The 16,724-nt window shown below is 39.3% G+C and overlaps 1 long non-coding RNA gene across 1 annotated transcript in view; it reads right to left on the reverse strand.

The window, feature by feature from the left end:
* LOC125326981 overlaps positions 1 to 16,724 on the reverse strand; it is a 131,073-nt gene that overhangs the window by 98,034 nt on the left and 16,315 nt on the right. The window contains exon 3 of the long non-coding RNA XR_007204097.1: positions 13,733 to 13,797. This is a non-coding gene — a long non-coding RNA (uncharacterized LOC125326981). The remainder of the gene's footprint in view (positions 1 to 13,732; positions 13,798 to 16,724) is intronic.

A 16,724-nucleotide genomic window follows, 5' to 3' on the forward strand; every position in this document is an offset into this window, starting at 1 on the left:
TCAATAATATTATTATAGAAATTAATAATTTCCAAGTGCCAGCATTTTAAGCAAATGCTCATCTCTGCTGAATTTTCAGAGCTTGTATTGCAGACTGTTACTTCAAAATCAGAGTGTCTTTGTAAGGTTTGTTTGCCTGGATGGTACAGTGCCTACAGCTACTGTGCCATGGAACTTATGCTTTAAATAAAAAAATATGCAAGATCTCACATGGCCTTTTTGATCTTGCAAATGTCACACTTCAGGGCTGTGTGTTTTATCACCCTACAATTATAATTTAGTTGAGGTTTTAATATTACTTATCAGTTAAGCAGCGGAAACCCGATCACAATTATGTTCTCAGCAGTACTATCTCGACATTGTGTGCTCTAACTACTGCTTCCATTGTCTGCAAAACCACAATTCTTCCAAAATTTGTAACATCATCTGCCAGCTTCCTTGACTGGGTAACAACAAACGCACTGGCTCCAAGTACCTCAAATTCCTGCTTCCATTAAAGCCATGGAGCATTCTAAGTACATCTGCATGCTCCTAACCTAGCCAAGAAATTGGCCGGAATTATAAAAATGAAACACTTTAAAATGAAATTTTAAGCAGACAACTTTATTCTAAAAGGAGCCAAAAAGAACGTTTTAGGTTTTTTTAAACAAGGTCAGCACACTTTGCTTTTTAGCCTGCAAGTCAAATTACATGTATTCCCAATCCAGAATGTTTTAATTTTCTATTCTGACCTAGCCCTTGAGTGAGTATTAGTCCATAAATCAGAAGACACTGTCCAAAAAGAAGCACAACAGACAAGAGTGTATCTGGTGTTCTCGGCAGCACTGACCCTGAGGACTCTCACTGCAGAGTTACCCCAGGATCCTATTTGGCTGCTGCCCTTTCTCACCCACAAACACAAAATTCCTTCCTTTCATATTTAAAAGGACTAAAAACCTGAAGCTAAACATGGTTGTTGTTTGACCTCTCACACAATTTCCCCAATGAACTCACAAGGAAACAAACTTTCCCCACAATTCAGTGGGGAAAAAACAGAACGAAGCTTTGATTTTATTTTTCCTGTGCAAAAGAAAAGAGTTACATTTCCAGAAGCACCAGTGGTACAGGCAGGATCACCACTGAGGACTCAATAAGTCAAATAAATCTCTGTAATATAATGATTAAGACATAGGATTGGGCTATCCTGACTGAGACACGTTGCTCCCTCCTGGCAGCAGTAAAGGGAAAGGGCTGGGTTCAAGTCCTGTGATCTAGAATTTGTACTTTCTTTCACAGATGAAGGCTTGATTCCTTTACTCTTATTCACACTGAGCAGTACTCTTATTCTTCCAGGGGTTATTTGTAAACCAAGAAGGACAAAGGAATTAGAGTCACTAGGTGGCATAGACAAAAAAGACACTTCAAAATGCTAGTTTTCTATGAGTAGATAAATTCAAACAAGGATTTTTGCCTTAAAGACAGTCCAGACAATACCTTTGGTAATTATTAATTGTGTCTTTCATGTGGAAGTGAACTCTGAAAACCAAACAGCAATTTAAATGTAAAAATTAAGTATTCCACTCTAGATAAGATCTTACTAGAGGGGGACTGGTTGACTTCTTACTATAATTTTTTTCTGTTTAACAAAGCCAGCCAAAGCCTCTTAAGTGCTCCCACTGTTGCTTTTTATAAAAATAAACCAGTCTGTTATCAGCATAGCAATGCTCCCAAGACAAATTGCACCACTAATCATCCTGTGCCAGGAAAACTTCCTGCTGCAGATGTACAATTAATCAGAGCAGAAGTTCTACCCAATCTTCAAGGAAAGGTATTTCATGTGTGGTTACCCTGTGCAGAGCAGCTCTGGCACATACCCACAGGGCTGAGCACCAAAACCAGGAGTATTTGCCTTAACAGGGAGCTCTGTCCCAGATATTTAGCCCTGTTGGAATTATCTCCCTCTATGGGACATTCACTACAAACCACTTCTCAGAAAGGAGTAGGAACAAGGGAATTAACAGGGTTTAAAACCTTGGTAGGAAATGGGTGTCACATACACGGCAGGATCAGGGGAATAAATGAAAAGGAAAAAAAAAAATCTTAGTCTCTTTTATACCTTGTTAAGAATTATTTCCTTCCACAATAAATATTTTCTAACAATATAAGCAACTGAGTTATTTGTAGTTTGGGGGTTTTCTTGTTTTATTTATTGGTAACTTTGACTTGGAATAATATTCAGCATACACCTTCTGAAAGGTCACAGATTTCTTAAGAACGTCCCAGGAAATCAAGAAGATTTCATTTTGTCCACTGAGTGATCTCAAACTGTAAAAAAAATACGCAGTTTCTCCGAAGCTGATCTGCTCTCTAGCACTTAGAAAGAAGTAAGCACTCAGGCTCTTCAGTTCCAGTCAAGAAGCAAATCACAAAGAATGCAGCAAGCCCAAAACAAACACACATCCTAAGAGCTGAGTACACACACTGACTGCTCAACATACCTTGCAAGCACCCTAACAATTGTATTTTCTGGCGTTGGCAGAATACACAGCGATGTTTCTGTGTGACTGTTGTAACTTGCTCTGTAGCTCTGTGCCAAAACCAGAAACGTGGTAATGACATTGAATAGGTAATTAGTAACTATTAAAGCAGTATACAAACTAGGGCGTAGCCGAGGTGCGAGCATCTGTCTAAGCCACCTGGAGCGATTTGGCTTCCTAACAAAGCCCCAGAGATGGTGGTGTCTCTGTAAAAGTTTGTGTAAATCACTCGGACGGGCTATCAAAGGGTGAAACAAACCAGAATTTCATGTCAAATCCTATCACTCCAAAAATGCGAAGTAGGAGAACAATTTTATAGCTTTACTGCCCCTTAAAAAAACACTAACAAAGCCACACAAAATATAACACCGCTGTGGATGGGGTTTCAAGAAAAATGGGCTTAGCACCTTCTTTTGGTATTTTTAATGTCAGGGACTTGAGGTACTCTGTAGACTTCTCCACTCTCAATTGAGACGGGAGGAGTGGGTAAAGTGGTATTTGTGTGTCCCCAAAACACACAAAGCTTTGCTTCCCTAGCCAGCAGCAGCCAGCCCGGCCCCAGAGCCATCAACTTTTTTTCACTCCTTGGTACCAGCAGCTGCTGCAGAAAGGGGAATTCCACTTTCTTCCTCCTCCTCAATAGCAGTGGAATTTTCTTTGCTTCTCCCCAGCTCAAAGAGGGAAGAGGCAGAGATGACAAACTTTTATGAACGTAACTCAATGTTTATGTGATATTAGAAGGGATATTTGTCATGTTCCAAGAGGACTAGTAGAGGATTGGTAACTGATGAATTCATCACTGGTTAAGTCTCATAACAAACATTACCAGAAAAAAAATTTCCAGAGCTTGTTCATACTGGAGAATCTTTCTGTGCTTGAAGTAAGTTTGGGGACATAATACTGCTCAAGGAGTAATAACAAACCAAGATACATTCATTGTTTCAATCACATGAAGACAAACCCAGACAGCCCTCGGAGCCTGAACCTTTCCCCTTCCACAAAACTGGATGCCAATTACAGATCACAGAGCCTATTCTTGATCCACAGGCACATGACTGCACATCAGAATAAGATCAAGTAAACCAGCAAGTCAGGCCTTCCCAGTTGTAAGTAGGTCTCTGGATTCAAAGGATCCAAAAATAAAATCAAGCAGAGAGCTTTATGTGGACAGGGTACAAGGGCAGGAGGCAGGACTGTACCAAGCCTGGCAGGGAGGTTATGGGTTACAGAGCAAAGCTGTGGCACCAGCACAGAGAGGTCCCCAGCTTGCAGCTGTCACTGCAAAGAGAAACATCAAAAATGCTGATGCTGACTTATCACACGTATGGAAAGCTGAGGAGGTTGGAAGGGTATAACAATCTGAGCAGGCAAAACATTCAGAGGTTTATTCTGCGATGACTCATGAACAAACACTGGAGAACTCTCTGAAAGTCAGGACTCGTTACCCCATATAAACTTTTTAGCACTACTATTTCCTGCACAACAGATTTTAGAGTTTGTTTTGAACTCTTTACAGCCCAGAAGTTATTCTAAAATGTACCTGAACAATCACAGCTCTACTACAGATCAACTACTGGCTTCTCACAAACTGTTTAATTTTCCAGCCCACTTCTTATTTTAATATAGTGCAAGCAATTATTCCAAAGAGGATCTATCTATCCATGAACACTTAACACAGCCATATGTCTGTGCTTGCACCTGAGCTACCCCAGCCTGTAGCAGCAGGGAGGCCACTTCAATGGAGCAAAGGGAAATAGACCAACACAGTTACTAAGGGCTAGCTCTCAAACACCTCAGCACCCACAGAGATCTCAAATGCCTCCAGGTCTTCTCAAGGGCAGACAGCACTGAGAACATTGAGCAGACCTGAGGGATTGGATATATGTGCTAAAGATATCAAAAGTGTCTGCTTAGCAACTCATACCCAGTTAAAGTAAAATTCTACTGCTTTTGGTTATTTCTAGCTGCCTTCTTGACCTACTAGCTACAGAAAAGGGCAAGAGCACAGCCAAACCGCCCCTACCTAAAGAGCTCTGCTGTGATGCTGTCTCTGCAATGTCCATATAAATCTGTGCTTCTGGCACAGCTAATGCTGTGTGGCCACTGCACAGACAGACATCAGGCCCAATTCCCACCCAGGCTGAAGGAGAAGTTCCCTCTGGCTGTCTACTTGCTTTCCATTGTGTATCTGCTGTAATTCTTGGGCCCAGCTGTGAGAGCAAGACAGGGGCTTTACCTGACCTCTACTGGGGAGTCATAATGGCCCAGGGCTGGGAAGAACAGTAGAAATGGAGCTGTTGAGTTGTCTGGTTATTGCTTGCACTGAAGAGCCTTTGGTAAGAGCAGTGTTAAAGCCTGTGCAGTGTGAGGTGCCTGCTCTAGGCAGGAATTCCACTTCCTGTTCTCCCTCCTTGCTCCAGGTGTTCTTGCCCCTCTCTATCCTGTAATAGTCTATGCCAGAATCATCAAAGGCAGCTAACAAAGCTTTATTGCATGATAAAACCATGAACATGGTAGCACTGCCAAAACTATCTCTTACACTAGGTTTTCTGATAAAAAAGGTACATAATTAGTGGCAGTAAAATTATTGGCTGTAGAAAAGCAAATAAGGCAAGTCTTAGGTACTGGCAGGATTTTATACTGAAGAGAAACATCCTTCGCTATATCAGAACTTAAAACAAAGCAAAAATAGATGTAAAGATTTTTCAAATAAGTAAACAATATAAATCAACTCCTGATTTCCTAATAACAGTACCCCCTCATACAGATTATGTACTTACTAAATGTAAAACACAGAAAAGAGGCAGAACACTGTCAGTTTGACAAGAAAGTTTCAGCAATGCTTAGAAGGAAATTGGTAGCTAAATTCATCTTGTATTCTACTCCTCATAGGTATGTCCAAGTCCATCAGAACAAACTGATGGCTTCTGAAGATCAGTCTGCATGAGGTACTACAATGCTGGATAACCATTTAAGCTGCTTGTGGCTCCAATTATAAAATGTTAGTTAGCTGTAATGGTTGGAGAGAATTTTACAGAAATATCTTTAACAGAATGTCAGGGAAAATGGACTCTCAGAATACTAACAATTTCCAGTTCACTGTGCCTTAAGAGAGTTCCTTCTCTGGTCCAGCTGAGAGAAAAACAGGCAGCACACCCCAGGTTTGGGTGTGCAGGAAGGTGAAGGGATAGTCTGTGCTAGGGAAGCCAGCACATTGCTTTTATTCTGTGCCAAATCCTCAAGGGCTTCTTTAAAATTCACCAACACACAAAAAGCTGCAAAAAGCAGAGGGACATGAGTTCACAGCAAAAAGCCCCTCTCTCTGCTATCCCCACAGAGTCTTCTCTCTCTGCCAAATACATTATCACCCAAGACAACCACACGGCATTAAGTGCACCACAACACCTCAGCAAGAAGCAAGGTGTGTGTTTGCTTCACAGACAGCTCCTCTGGCACATTTCATTAGGGTTGTGGAGCTCGAGCTACAAAGAGATATCATCAGTGCCAGGTGAAGAATCTCAAAGCCTTGAACTGCAGTCTAAATAGCAACTGCTCTAAAGCAGTTCTCTGCTCTCTGCAGGTTTCTGTGGGAAAGCAGTGCTGTTTGAGGGAAGGGGCTGTTAGAAATTGCTGTTGGAGAGCCCACATGGAAGGCAGTGACCTTTGTTTCACTCTCTTCTAACACAGAGCTCAGCAATATTGACTGACCATAAAAGCAGGCAGAGTCACAGTCAACATTGCTGTCAATGATGATAGGAACTAAATGATAAGCAGGACTATCGTCAAGATCCCCTTTCCCTTATAAGTGAGGCTCACTTCAGGTTGAAGTTTTGAAGATGCAATTGAATTTTTCTACAAGGGCATTAATTGTTTTAGTTCATAGGCAGCTTTTCATCACAGCAGTTTTTACACAGACATACAGCTTTTTTTTCCCCCCACCAGAGGATGACAAAGCAGTACAAAATTATTCAGATTACACACTGTAAGAAGTCAGTAGGCCAGACAGCTTAAGCCAATTTCCCTGCACTGCACAAAACAGCAGCAGTCAGGATCAGACCATGAGTCCTATTTCTGTTTCCTGCCCCATCTGCAAGGTTTGCTGCCTACAATATTAATAAGAAATGCCAGTTACAAAACACATTATCATCTTTGGCAGATGGCAGATGTACAGGGATCCTTCTCTAACCAACTTTGATGCAAACAGTAGGTCTATCTGAAACATCTTCAGTGTTGCTTCAAATGGGCATTATATTTCCTCAACAGTCCATAAAGGTTTGGGAAAACATGCTTTTTGAGCACCATGGCAGGTATAAAATGCAATGTGTCAGTAGTCTGTTGCTGTGTAAGACTTAGGGGCATTTTCCAAAGTCAGGGTAGCTGGGATCCCATATGGCACAGCCTTTGTAAGACACAAAAGCTTCTGCCAAAACACCCTGATCTAATGAACCGCCAGCAGATAAGCTCCAGCACCTATTACAAACCTGTGAGAAAAATAAACTGTGATCCTGTTTTCCCTAATTGCCTTTAGTCCTTGGAGTGAACTAGAAAAAGAAATCCATGCCAATTCAGCTAATAGTCAGAAAGTCTCCTCACACATTAAGACTGTAATATCAGTTTTTATGTTATTTCCCATGCTGCAGAGCCATGACGCATGGAAAACAAATGGTTTAGCACACACAGAGGATAACATGCTTAGACAGTGACAAGTAACATCAAAAAGAAGCAGCCTCTCCTTCTTTTCATGTGGCTCTGAGTAAAGCCCAGCAGATTTTCCCTCTTCTTCAACAGCAAAGTGTCTCCTTGCTTGCTGCTGCCCACACACTTAAGGAGTGGAATTAGCAGGACTGAAGGGATCCAGGAGACTTAAGGCCCCTGATGGCTTTGACTCACACAGTGGGGACACCAAAATTCCATCTGCCAGGGAATACCTGCACCCTGCTCTGCCTTTATCCCGCCCTCTCCTTCTGTGAGGTTCTTCCCACCCCTACTCGTTTTCTGTCAGGCAGATTTTCAAATGGCAAAATTGTCATGCGTAATTAAACTAATAAGACTAAAATGGAAATGCAGTCAGAGAAGCGTTTCTGTGGAAGTAGTGCACTCCTACCATAAACTTCTGCTCTCTGTGCATTTAGTCTCATCTATTTACCTGGCTGCTTTGTCTCGTGTATCATTAACAGAACTGTTAATTAGTGCCCCAGGTCTGCAAGCAGTGTGAAGCAATTTTTGTGACTGGTACCTCCATCCTGTCTGATGTGTCTTTACTGCTGAAGGCTGCCCAACCTTGACTCCAGGTAACCAGAGCAAGTTTGCAGAGCTGGTAGATAAAGAACTTTTATGTGAAAATTGTAATCTGAAAGCAACACCCTGCATTGACAGAGGGCCTTTTAAAAAGTCACTTTTCTAAAATGGAATCTAGCCTACCACCACACATATTCAAAATGAAAAGGAATGGTTCAGTGGGAACTTCTCCTAGAACAAGACCATGGATCACAGGAGTACTGAAGGAAGTTTATGGACGCAAGTAAGCCACAACTTATCAGCTGTCTGCTGTTTCTACTGCGTGGGCAACATAAAAACAATTACACCCAAGAGCACAAATTGAGGGGTTTTTTTGCAGGTGTTCATGAAAATATTTTATTTGCTACCTCTTCTGGAGTATTTCAAACAGAATGTAAACTTACGACCAGAATTACAAATTTTGCCTCTAGATTTCGAGGGTACCCACAGCAGTTTTACTGATTACATGTGCTTTTTCAGAATGTCAAGAATGCATAGCAACACCTATCCTGCAATCTATTCATATCTCCCTGAAAAGATAATTGATTCATGTCTTGGAAAACATTTACAGACTGTAAACTATATGACAGCTGGAAGTTATTAAACACCAGAGCAGATGTGTCCTTCTCAAAGATGTATGACTGCAAATCAGATCTCTCTTGCTTTCCTGTGTCTAACACAGAGCTGAAAAGTGCTTGTGGAGTAAAATACAGCATACAACAGCTCCTATACACACCAGCAGATGACTTATTGTTGACTGAAATGAAACACAATCCAGGTCATACTGATGTGCCATGAACCACTCAAATACAGTGTTTCATATTGGCTTCAAATTTCTCACCTGCCAACTCAATAATTTAAGATGAAGCATAAGTCAATGTGGTCAGTGAAATAAGGAAAGAAATGAGGCAGTTGGGTATGGCATATTGACCAGAACCTATTTAGATGGGGGAGAAATAAGGGAGATTGGTTGGCAATGGATGAGGAGCCAGTAGCAAGAATGTGTTCTTGATGATAGGAAGACAGATGGACAGATGAAACGTGGTTAATTATTGCAGGTTCCAGGACTGAATCATAAAAGATGACCACAATTAAGTACTTAAGGGTAGGACAACAGTACCAATTGCAGGCAAGTTCCACAAACAATTTCAAATTAATACAAATTGAGGCATTTCCTCCAAGCAATATGTACATTCATAAACAGGCATGTGTCTACATAGCTTCTTTGCTTCTCTACAGCTACAAAGAGCAGCATAGTTCAAAAATTCACCTTTCTGGCATGCAAAAAGTTCGTGTTTCAACATGTGGGATTCCAACTTTCAGAAAACAAATTTATGATTAATCTGAAAATACATGCACAAGACATAATATCTATATTAAATCAACTATGCTTATATTGAAAAGCTTTACGTTTAAAATTTAATTAAAATGCTGATTTGTAAGGGATTTCCCCTAAATTAGTCAATAGGAATGAAAAACATCCAGAGTAGTAGTTCCTGTTCACTTAGACTTCTGGTATCATAGCACAGAATGGGGATGGCTACTCACTACATCAAACTTAAGTTTTTCCTCATAATTTACTGCCTAACATACCTTGGACTTAATGCTTTTCTTTTCTATGCCTACGTGTATTTCACAGAGGCTTTTACCTAAATTACCAAATGGTCCAGGCTCATTTACTATTTGTATATTTGTCATTTTGTTTACAACAATGCAGGAGACCAGGATGACTCTTCCTCGGTGATTAGAAAGGAGCAGAATATGTTGAGACTGGACAGCACATTACACACAGGTACAATAGGCACACCAGCAAGCTGACTAATAAACAAGGAGGTTTAAAGATATAAGCAGTCAGAAATGTTTCTAGTGCTTTCTCAGCTTCAAAATACGTCCTGTCTGAAGATGTCACATTTCCAGTTGTCCTTGCTCCATGCAGGAAGGCCAGCCAGGCCCGGGGGGTGACAGCAGAGCAGGCAGGGCAGTGGCCTCGCCAACACTGTCCCCACTGCTCAAACAGGGACAGCAAAGCAGGGCCAGCAGTGGGGACAGAGTTGGGCAAGAGTCCAGCTTGCCTGACAAGGTTGTAGCAGTGAGGCAGGTGCCAAGCCAGGAATCCAAAGCCCTGGTTTAAATGCAGCTCCTGAGCCAGCAGGCAGAGGTGTGAGGCTGGAGGCTACAGGTGAGGCTTCTCACAGCTCTGTCTCACAACGTGAGTGTTTCACAGCAGTCTAACTAAGAGTTATGTGGCTGTGCCACACCAGAGCTGACCTCAAACACAGGCATCTGAATGCCTGGCATGGCAAGAAGTGGCTGCAGAGGAGTTGTATATCTAGTTCAGGTAACTCTGTGAGATAAACAGCACTTTGGGGGACAGAAACAGAAGAGAAGAAAATTTAAGATCCACTATGATTTGTTTTCCTTCTGTTATAGATACTCAAAAAAACCCCCACCAAAATATAACCACTAACCTAGATTTCATTTACCCAAATATAAAACTAATCCAATTCTATCCCTTTAGCCCTGCACTCTATTCTGAGAGCTTCTCTCTTTCTTTGCACTCATTTTTCCTCCCTCCCCAACTTCTTTCAGCTTATGAAGTCTCTGTTTTTGCCATGAAATGTAAGAGTGGCAGAAAAAAAATAGAAAAAAGAGAACATTTCAGTTTAGTTCTGTAATGTCAGAAATTTTCTTCAAAAAGCCTGCACATGGCACTCAGTGCCATGGTGTGGTTGACACGCTGGTGATGGGTCATAGGTTGGCCTCGATGACTTCACAGGTCTTTGCCAACCTCATTGATCCTGTGGTTCTCTGATTTTGTGATTCTGCAACACAATCAAGAACAATGCCCCATCTCTGTACATAAAGAGCATGCAGAGAGTTTGTACCATGTGCGCCCCCAACAGAAGAATTTTCTCACTTTGCTAACGCCAACTTCAGTGATAGCCAGGAAATAATGTTGTTTGAAATGGAATTAAGATGCACATAACATTCATAAAAGGATTTTCCTGCTGATTCTTTGGCATGATAGAAATTTTTTCCCAAATCAGACTTGTAAACCCAGTGTCTTCCTGTAGAATCAATAACTTCTAAAATGGCTGCATCTCTTAACATATTTATCATTAGGGTATAAAAACCTTGCCTCCTTGCAATGCTATAGCATGCAAAACTGAGAATCAAATTATATTCTCATTTCTCTTCAAATACCTCACCTTGGCAGAAGTAAGTTGAACAGACATGGAATGTTAAACAGTGAATTAACCTGTAATTCCAGAAAAAGTGCTAGAGCAAAATTACATGTGCATTTGAGAAAAATAACATAAAATATCATTAAAAAAAAAGGAAAATAAACTGAAAATTATTCTTTCTGTTAAAGATTTCAGTTGTTAAAATATATATTAGGAATTTAATGGAAAATCTTCATAACAGGACAAATGAAAAAACTAATAATAAAAAAAAAAATATGCAGAATTATGAGGCCAAGAAAAAAACATGTCTGAGTGTTTAAAATAATAAATAAGAGAGAATAATAAAGAGAGAAGAGGTAAAAAGTATCAGAAGTTTGATGTTTTTGAATATATTTACTCCATCTTGATTTACATTGAGAGAAATTAGCATATTTTATTTATTTAAAATATATTTCAAAAGATCGACAGAAAGAAAGAGATAACATTTTTCCTTAAGTTCTCTCCAAGGTAGTAATTAGTTACAATTACTAATTGTAACTAATTGCAGAACTAAATGTAACTAAATGCAGAAAGTCATAAAATTAACCTAAACTAAAATTGTGATGGGAGCTTTTCTTAAATGTTTGCCCTATTTTACCAAGCATCATTTCTGTGCTTGAAGTACTTCTTTCCAGTTTTAAAATTAGATCCAGCCCCTCCTACTACAAGCTTGCTATAGGAGTTCCAGTTGAAATAAACAATTATTAAATCAAATGAGCTTTATAACTCTGGGAGTATGAAGAAAGAACACTTTCACTACCTGTAAATACCTTACATTGCAAAAAAAGGTTTCAAGGAAGGTATTAATGTGCTTTAGTCTAAGTAAGGTACAGTTCAGTGCACTTTTATGTGCTGTAATACAATCACACATTTGGCAGCTACTGCATGAGGTTTTTATTCCCAGTCTAATTCAGCTCTCAGGTGCTCAGGAAGGCAGGATAGCAAACAGTACTCTTAGTAAATATTTTAATATTACAAGTACGTCACATGTGCTTGCAGGACACTTGGAATTACTTTGGAGCCCAAAGGATAAGGCATCAGGGGTTGAGAGACACAGAAACATTGGAGCTTTACTCTTTCTCTAAATGTCTTAGGTGACAAATGTTGATAAAGATGATGGAATCTATATTCTTATCTTCTATTCCCCTTCCCAAAACAATTATGTTTTCTTTATATACAGTCCTAAAACACTTTTTCTCCCAAAGGACAAAATTTTCTGCTGGCTTCTGTTTAACTCTTACTTCATCCAATACTTACTCTTAATATCCACTGCATAAAGTGCATTTGTACCATTACATGTGTTGAGCACAGTAGCTTTACATATATTCAAAGAATAGATTAAAAACTTACTGAGCTTTATAACAGGGCTTTTTAAAAAAAGCAGATTATACAGAAAGCCTCTCACCAGGGAACCCAGAAGAGACCCTGTGGTGTTTCCACACCCAGTCAATTAAAGGATTACTACTATTAAAAAACAAGTCTTTCTTCGGGACTATAGGTTTAAGCGCATTATCTGAAATTGGTAGGGATCATCTTTGCTTGTAAAATGCCAGTAGGCCTACTGACAGCAAATTTTGAGCCAGGCATCTTGGAGACCAGCACAAAAAGTCTGAGCAGCTTCTAAAATAAGACAAAACAGATTTTAGACCAGCTTCTACTAGCACAGAAATGCAATTCCTGTATTTTGAGTTTTCTTTTGATAGGATCATTTTCCAGCAAACCCCTTCCATTTTCTCTTCAATGACTAAGAACTTGTGTCCAAATTGGAAAATAGATCTCATTTGCTGTGTCTAAGGCAATTGTTCCTAAAAAAAACCCCATTTATTTGTCTATCTAAACTGTGTGTGCACCACACAAAATATATTTATTTTTGCAGCTTTGATTTTACATAGGTCCAATACTGACACGAATTAAATGCCAGCAAGGTGTCCACTGTTTTTATATTATAGAATGTTGTGTGTGCTTTGCTAGCTAGAGGCCAATGGGTTAATAAAAATCAATCAGGCATGTTCAGAACAGAACAAATAATGTGTGTATTACATGGTGTGATTTAAGGCCTGCATGGCTGTTATCATGGCTGAGGACTGGGAAAAGGCAGAAAATAGGTGAATACATTAGGACAGACCGTTAGACAGAAAACATGTAACAGATAAATAGCAGAGATACATGCATACACACACTTCAGGCCCAGCCTCTGCCCTTAGTGACGTTAACCCAGCCCACAACAACACTTTTGGATTCATTGTGGCTCGTAGACTGGCCAACCACAAACCAGAATTGCTATGGAAGATGGTGCAATTTCTGTCTACAGCCACCTCTGGATTAAGTACTGTTTTAGGGCTCTCACAAACTTAATTGACTTAAGCAGTATTGCAAAAGGTAACAAATATGGTTGGCATTTGGCCTCTAACTGTCTACCATTCATTATTTCCTCACAAAGGTCAGAACTGAGGCTTTATACCTAAAAACAGCTGCAAGCAACACATTTTTGGGGGTGGGAAAGCTTCAGAGACAGGTTCTACAGCTTTATCTGAATGAATGAGTCCTGCACTGCCTCTTGATTTCATCAACTTGAGTGGAGACACTCAGCAATAGGGTTGTCCTAAAGATACTCCCTTTATATCAAGAAGGTAAGAGGAAAGTAAAACAAAACATACAAAAATAGATACACTTTGGGCAAAGAAATCAAGGTTCAAGCATTATTCATGGACATACCTCTCTCTCTGTTAAATGTGGTTCAGTAGCTGACAGGATCAAAAGTAGCTGTGATCTGGATGTGCCTGCATTTTGAGAAGAAAAGAAAAAAAAAGAGCAGATGGATGAAACAAAGTATTTAAGCAGCTTACTTTACAATAATACTAAATTTTTTCACTTGATGAGCAAATAGTGGATTAGTTATGAGTCCTGCCGTGGCAGGTGGCACCTACAGTCTTGACTAGCACAGAAAACATATTTAACTATACCTGAAAAGGTTAGATAAAATAAAGAAGTCAATTACAAAGGCTGGGACATACTTAGAGCCACCTTTGAAATAATATAACTACAGAAGTTTAAAAAGAAGAGGAAAAAAATGGAATGCATGTAGGCTTAATTAATATCATTAAAAATTAGAATGATTTGCTCAGAAAGGTATTGATTTTATATACAGAGGTGAAGTATCTCAATGTTTATTATCATGCATAAGTTCCTTGTAGAATATATTTTATCATCCTTTATCCCCATAGCAGGGTCCTTCTACTTGTGCTTTTGAAGTCCTTTTATCCTGATTACAGAATACAGAATCACACAGCAAGCTCTTTGCTCCAGAAATACACAATATTAATGTAAGCTAAAGCAGTTAAAGTTCTTTAGTAAAGCTCACTGAAGAGAAGGGGATATAAGACAAGAGGTGGGATTTAAAATTCTTCCATGACATACATACTCCTAATACCTTTAATTTTCCTGATCAGCTTCAGACAGAGAACATCTGAATAACATTCAGGAGAGTTACTGGTCCTGATCATGCTGAACACAGCTGCTCACACAAAATACACAGGATCAAAGATTTCTGTGATGAGAAAGTCTCATACTTTTAGAAATGGGGCAATTTTGGAACCTTTTCATCTACAAATTGAAGAGCTATTTACATGACTTATCAATCTGCAGGGGCAAAGCTCAGCACTTTAGAAAGCACTACAATACCACATTTTTACCTTCACCTAACCCAGGCTGAGCTCTAAACCAATGTCTTTGGTTTTGTCAGCAGCTTCATTAGTGCAGCCACAGTAACAGAGTGGGCCACGAGCAGATCCTGTGATTCCAGGCCGTCTGAAGCCCTCTAATCACCACTCAACCTTGTTCCTAATTAATTCTCTCTGTACTTATACATTTACAACCTGCTTTTCTTGGTTAAGGATTTGTTACAAGAATCTGAACACTTACCTGAAAAAAATGAATTAAATAAACTGTATCTACCTCTGTTTGTACAAAATTAATTCAGCAGGTTTTCAGTAGAAAATACTCTCCAATTAAGCAATGCAAGAGCTACCTCTGCTCCATCACACGAAACCTTATGCTATGCACACTAATATAATCTCTGGGACAAAATGGTTTAGTGCTTATGGTCACTTTTGGCTGCTAGAAAAAAGGTAATTTCTTACCTCAGGGTAAGAAATACACCTCCCCAACTCCAGGCATTTTCAGAAACAAGGGGGAATGCAATGTCACTATCTAGAAAGAAAGAATGTGTTTATACCTTTACGCTAAACTGACCTACAAGCATTGTTTCCACTGCTTTTATCCAGTTTGCTCATGTTCCTGGCAAAAATGCAATCTAAAATGATTTCTAACTTCTCTACTCCACCCCCTGCAAAGTATCCACTTTATCTGAAAAATTAACTTATCATTAGATCTGTGGCAAATTCCCTCACAGATGGTCTTTCTATATCTTTTCAATGCCTTAATTGGATTTTTATTTAGTGGTGATCAAGCTTAATAAGGTCCATTTCACAAGACGTCCTTCTTACAGGTATCCCATTGTCTAGAAATTTTGCTCTGAATTCCAAATATTCTTTCAGGAATGTTTCTTTAAATATGCTAAATTTGTATCCAAACACTTTCTAATGCAGTTTTGCATGCTCTCAGAATCCAATAAAAACTTTGCAGATTATTAACAGACCGCATTTCTTAGTAATTAAACACATGGGAATGTTTATAGACAGCCTTTATCCCACCATTTTTATTGCCACGTTTTCCTTAATTTCTGCTTTCCATACTAACTCTTCATCCAATACTTATCTGCATATTTAAATTTCCAATTAATTTTTCTCTAGGCTTTTTCACAATTACAAGTTATCAGAAAACACTGACATACAGTAGTTATACACTTGAAAATTAAATGCATCAAAATTTGCTCTGCCATACTAGTGATTAACCAAAATCAGTTTCTATGATTATTTCGTCCAGATTAAACAGAAATCTCAACTAAATTGCTTAAGAGAAGTTCAATGCAATTCCCTCTTCAAAATTAAATCAGAAGGGAAAGTTTAAGTTTATGCATCTGGGAAATAATTTCCTGAATCATGCAGTCATTGGTTAGAAAAAGAAATACATACTTAGGAATCACAGAATCACAGGATGGGTAAGGTTGGAAGGAATCACTGTGGGGCATCTGGTCCAATCTCCCTGGTCCTGCAGGATGAAAACTAAAACAATCTAGGAAGTTGCCATCACCCTATTTGGGAAATTTACTTCCATACATTGCTGTTTTGTGGTAGTACATGTGCTTCTAACAAAAATACTGTTGTTTTCTGTAATAATGTAATCTCCTTCATGATCCCTAGGACACCATGGCTTCCTTCTCCCAGCTTGCAATGAAGATAGTAAGAAATCTTCCACAGCAATCTAGGGCTACAGACTACTCCTTCCAGAAGCCTCCCACATTATCCCTTCCAAAGCTGTGTAACATACCAAATTCTAATAGGATTAACTTGGTATCAACTGTAACATGAACTAATGAACATCTAATGAAGTAGCCCAAAGCCCCTGTGATACATAAGAAGATAATTAGGTAAGTTTCCCTTCCACTTGCTCATCACCCAAATATTTTGCCTCTTACAAAATTGTGGGATTTCACAGGCAAGCAGAAACTGAGGAGAGGGAGCTAGAAATAAAGGAAACTTGCAAATTATATAGAAACTATAGAAGCTGCTTATACTTCCTTGAAAAT

This window comes from Corvus hawaiiensis, chromosome 6, assembly GCF_020740725.1.
Source record: "Corvus hawaiiensis isolate bCorHaw1 chromosome 6, bCorHaw1.pri.cur, whole genome shotgun sequence".
NCBI classification, from domain to species: Eukaryota; Metazoa; Chordata; class Aves; order Passeriformes; family Corvidae; genus Corvus; species Corvus hawaiiensis.